Source organism: Coffea arabica, chromosome 2c, assembly GCF_036785885.1.
Source record: "Coffea arabica cultivar ET-39 chromosome 2c, Coffea Arabica ET-39 HiFi, whole genome shotgun sequence".
NCBI lineage: Eukaryota > Viridiplantae > Streptophyta > Magnoliopsida > Gentianales > Rubiaceae > Coffea > Coffea arabica.
Genome location: NC_092312.1, coordinates 8,135,771 through 8,141,826, shown reverse-complemented (window position 1 = coordinate 8,141,826; position 6,056 = coordinate 8,135,771).

Genomic DNA, 6,056 nt, shown 5'->3' with positions numbered 1-6,056 from the left:
TTTGGCTGGTTGGGCAAAATAAATGAAGTAATAGCCCGGATGAGAGTAACCATGTATAAGATCAATTTGAGGACGTGTCAGAAATTTTTGCATCATAGGTCAGTTTCTAGAGCTTCGGGTTCATACCCTTAGGAGTGGTGGAACTAGAGATTAAGTGTTGAAGGGTAAAATTATTAAAAATGGACACTTGAAGGGATACTTCTAGATTTTTCTAAAAAGCTTTCGACTGTGGAAGCGGGAGGTAGGAGAGGGGGCATGTTCTAATTTTTATAAGGATGTAACTGAAAAACTCTTAATATTTTAAGGGGATATCGAGAGATTTTAAAAATCTTGGCGGTGGGCGCCCCTGCCCTCCTGATCCGCCAGTGGGATCATAATCATATCACTGAACGATTATTATATACTCACGTGATCACGCTTAAAAATGAAGTTTTTTTTTAATATGAAAATTGACCATTGAGACTTTTTCCCCTGTGGAAAGACGAGAACATATACTGCACAAAGACATAAAATGAAACAAATTAATGATGACCACAAAAGTCCAAAAACAAGTTTAGTGTCGAAATTTACTTAAATGTTGTTCCCGATTTTAAATTTACAGAAATATGTGTGTGTATATATTAATTCTTCCTTGGTTCCTTTCCCAATTGACTTATAAATTGGACTTGGCAAGAAATGAATGCATCATTTGCCAGTCTGCCCTCCATAAAGAGGAAGCTTCTTGTTGCAAAGACATAACTGAAAGTTCAGAAGAAATCAGAGAGGTTGGAATCAACTATGGAGATGAGAAAGTGTCTTGGCACCATGCTTTTGCTCTTTCTTATATTTATTCCCAGTAAGATTCTCTCACTATCTTACTTTGTAGCAACAAAAAATAAGAGATCCTCTGCTGGCTGAAATCGCAACTTTTTTCAGTTTTGGCTATGAAGATATTTGATTTACTACTGTTGATTCTCTTCAAGTAATTCTAGCTTAATTTGCTCATCTTTGTACATAAACATCATGTAAGTAGCTTTCTTTCTTTGGCCTAGCTCATTCAAAAAAAAGCAAAAGAAAAAGAAACCCTTCTTTGGCCTTCCGAACCTAAATGTCTTCGAAGAATGCGAGGCTGCAATCGTTCCATTCATTCGGGCTTAATTAATTCTGATCATATCTTCGTCTCAATCCGAAAATAAATACATCCAGAACCTCCATGCAGCATATGAACTTCTCTCTTTGATATATTGTTTGATTGCTTGTAAATGACAGATATTGACATCTTCATGGAAGCTGAAGCTGAAGCTGAGAGATGTTGGGTACCATCAAAAACTTTTGAAGGCCCTTGCATCCGTAGTGAGGATTGTTTTGATGCATGCGTTACAGAAAATTATCCTTATGGTGAATGCAAAGTAGTTATTGGCAAGTACATTCGATGCATGTGTTACATGGGTTGCCTGTCAACTTGAATAATAGCAGCAAATTTCCATCTTCAAATCCAATGAAATGAATCGATCGAGAACATTGTAACCAAAATTCTTATAAACTATATGTTGTTCTTGATAGTTGAATCGTTTTAATAATTTATTACTGCTGCCAACAATATAAAAGTTCGCGCGTATAGACTACTGGCTGGGAAAAACTTTTTTATCTTGCTAGCAAAGAGCGAAAAAAAAAAAAAAAGCCTACTTTTCTAAGTAAGTACTTTTGTAATTAAAATAATAAATCAAAAAGGCCTTGTAATTAAAATTAAAAAGTAAAAAAATCTGTGATTCAAATCCCAAAGACCCATTTAAGACCGGCATGAATTAAAAGCTTTCCAAAAGCCAAAAGGCATTGATAATATTTGTTATTATTATTTTCTATATCTGTTAGATCTAATAACTTTTTTTTCATATTTTTTTTTGTATCTGCGACACGTACGCTCGATATATTTTCTGCTTTTAGTGCAGTTTTTTATGCAATGAAATTATATTTTTCATCCACAAAAATAAACCCAAAAGACTTGGAACTCGATGCTACTTATGATATTGCTTTATAAGAAATGTTGGAGTATCAAATTTTTATTACATAAACAAATTTGACAGGACAAGAGGAAAAAAAATAAAATCATGATATTGATGGAAAAAAGATAAACTCTCTTTCAAGTTTCAACCACAGGCAAGTGCTATTCAATGCTTTACTCCGTCATGCTGTGTAGATGGGCAAATGCGTGGGAAATCCTGCCAAGTTCTATTGCTACAAGCCTTGTGAATAGCCGAATCCAAGTAAATGCATGCATCAATCAATAGTAAAGTAATGCAAAGCTCCTATCCATAAATTAGTAACACAAATCTATCTTTAATGTCGTTGGAAGCTTTATACACTTGTTATAGTCGATGAGTATATCAATCGCCTTCTACATAGCTAATAGCTTGAGCATGTTTTATTTCTTGATGCCATTTGCATTTCCTTACAAACATTTTTCCATTTCTTAAACTAATTAATGGCCTTTCTCCAATTTAATTATCTCACTTCCATTACAATCATTTTGAGCTCGATCGTTCTTGCACTGTCATGGCCAGAACAACTGCAGACCAACTCAAATGCTTTCAAATCACAATTTTCCAAAGCAAATTAATGCCCACTAATCACGTCAGTAAACGTACAGGTTTTTTCCAAGTACATTATTGTATTTTTCAAACTCACCTCAGCAGAGAGAAAAAAAGCTGAACATATATACGCATTGAAGTGAATAACAGCTTTTGCATCGCTAAGAAGTGGGAAAACTATGAATTGAATTCGTCATCTACCAACCCATTTCGATCATTTGCGTCACAAGAATTCAACGGCAAATTTTTTTTTTTCTTTTTTAAATAAAGCTTGCGTTGGCGTGGTCAAATTTTCCAAGAAGTGGAAAAGGGATTAATTGAAAAAATGGCTTTAGTACCGACAAAACAGAAATTTAATGCTTCTGAAAAAATGGCAGCAGTGCCGGTGATATTGCTCTTTAAGAAAGGTTGGACGTACTATTACGTTTCTATTACATGAACAAATTTGACAGGCCAATGAAAATGGAGATGAGGATATTGATGGAGAGTAAACTCCTCCTCTCCACCACCATCTTATTGCTCTTTCTTCTCTTAATTTCCAGTAAGACTCTTTTTGCCTCTTCTTCCGGACTTCTGTTCTCATCTATCTACCCATTTCTTTTGAAAGAATAGGGCAAGGTGGATTGATGGTTTTTTTTTTTTTCCAAAATAAAGAAGCAGAATTTATTTGCAGAAGAATATTTTCATGTTCGCTGCTTATACGAGATAGAAGAGACAATTGAAAAATGTGTTGCATTTCTTCAGAAACTTTTTTTTTCATCTGAACGAATTGAAGATGATACTACTATATTGTGTAATTTTGATTTCTTCTCACTTTGTTTGCAAAATATGTGACCATGTCTTAGTTTTTTTGTTTGTGAAAATTTGATGATATCGTCAAAATTGTGTTCGGCGCCATCCATCGAAGTATTTTAAAGGCGTTTGCTTTATCAGAACCAATTTCATTTTTGCATGCTTTAAAGAAGATTATTCCGATGGGAAATGCAAGGGATTTCCTCCCAAGTGCCGCTGTTACAAGCTTTGTTTGCATAAACCTAAATTCTTTATAAACTGATCAGATATGGAAATGTATGAAAAAACGAACTGAGATAAGAAATTTTAACAGCGACGCTGTCAAAATCTGATAAGTGAGATTAGAATAAGAACTGAGATGAAGTGGCATTAAATGCTTCGTCCTCCAAACTGCAACAAACTACTTATCTCAAAAAGTTCCCCTTCACCAGTCTTCCTCTATAAAAAGCTCTCTTTTTGTTTTTTTTGGCATGAAGACGATCAAAAGTTGAATTGAAATTCAAAAATCAAGATGAGAAAATTCCTTGGAACCGCCACTTTACTGGTTTTTCTCCTCTTCATTTCCCGTATGTCTCTCTCCCTCTAATTCTGAAAACCCTTCTACATATTGCGTTTATATCCCTTTCAGATCGAACTTCTAATGTAAAATTCTAAACTATTACCCCAAAAAATTGTTTTCTCTTTATTCAAATTTATTAATGTTAAAGATCGTAGACTGCGAAAGTTTACTAATGGTCTGTTTGGTGGGATTGAAAACATTTTCCACATGCTATATCAGCAAGATTTGAGGATTATTGTCAATCCATTAGCAAATTGGGTTATGTTCAATTTTTTCTCCCTCTATTAATGGAGGAGATCCTAATTGTATTACCTTTCGTGTAGGCCTCATGCATGTAATTTTACCATCTAAACTCTGTGTCACTTTTTGAAACATATGTAGCTGACTTTTTCATTCGTCTGCAAATCACAGATCATGGCCTCGTCATGGAAGCCGAAGCTGCAATGTGCTCTAAACCTTCCAAGCTATATGAAGGCCCTTGTATATTTAGAGATGCTTGTAGGTTTGTCTGCAACGACGAAGGTTGGCCTGATGGCAGATGCACCAAAATTTTTGGGAAATGCATATGCTACAAGCCGTGTATGCCTTGAAGTCCGATGAATTTCAGTGATGCTTATATAATTAAATAAAATTGCAGAGCAATGCAAAATTGTGCAAATTAGTTTTCAATTTAATTGAAAGTTCTTATGAGCTAGTAAAAATTATCAGCTGTAGTATTGGGTTGTGTTAACCTAAACCATGATTAATGAGTCTCAAGGTTTTGCTATCGATCTTGAATTGAAACTAGTCGTCTTCTTTGGTTCTCCTTTGATGTCAAAGGTGCAAACCTACAAACGGACGATCATCTCATTAACCCAAAAGAAAAAAAGGGAAAGCAATCAAATCGTAATATTTCAAGTGGACTCCAAGTGTTATTTCGTAAAAAAAGTCAGATTGAAATGGAAAAGTGACTAAAATGTCAACAGGACAAATGGGTTGCAGCAGTAAGGGCTTAATTTTACTGCAAAACTAGATCTTAATTAACGAGTTACTTGAACGGGGAAATGTGAAATAAAAAGATAATTGAAAAATGTATTTACAGAGAACGTAAAAATTTTGTGATAATTTGTTTTGCTGTCTAGCATATTTGTCTATATACTCTATTTGAATTTGCTATCTTCTCTATACCATATTGGTCCTACATTCACTAGCCATGTTGGTTGCCTCTGATTCACATTTTAAGTTCCATTAAACCTTTTCAACAGTTAGTTGGGTCTCTAGCAACCTGAGCTTGGGTGTTCAAAGTATTATGGGAATACGCTGCAGAAGATTATAGCAATATGACTGAAATACGTAACGCACTTATGAAAATTATGTACGAAGCTCCAAACGATTTATAGTCAAAGTTTGAAAGGGGCAGCGATGCATTTAATGCTTCCACCGTTCCTCCTCCAATCGAGTTATAAATGAAGGCTCACTCACACTTGGGAGAGCTTGGCAAGATTACCCACAGGGAAAAAAAGAATGGCTTTGTTAATTTGCGTGAACAAATTTTTGATCTAAATTAGAGATCCGAAGAGAAGGAATACCAGAATCAAAGATGGTTAAAGGGAGATTCATTGGCACCATTGTATTGCTCTTTCTTCTTTTAGTTTCGGGTAAGGTTTAACCGCTCCCATCTTTAATTTAGAACGTGCAAAAGGGATTACATTTCATTACGATGAAGTCAAAATTTTCAATCAAATGGGATTACATTCCATTCGTCTGTTTAATTTGAATTTACAAGCAAGTAATATTAGAAATTGTATTGAGGAGACGTGAATTTTTCTGCATGAAGTACCTCCCTTGTTTGTTCTAAATAAAATTCATGGCTGTGCAGAGTTTTACAACAGTTGTTGTTCCTGTATAACAGATGTCTTCATCATGGAAGCTGAAGCTCAAAAGTTATGCTCCAAACCATCCAGGTGTTTTCGTGGCCCTTGCCTGAGGCACAAAACTTGCAGGCAAAAATGCGCAGAAGAATGCTGGCCTGATGGCAGGTGCACTAAGGTGTTTGGAAAATGCGTTTGCTATAAGCCTTGTACAACTTGAATCATCCATATGTATGGAATGCAAATATCTATCTATCAACCAGTACAAAATATCTCGTACGTTTTTCT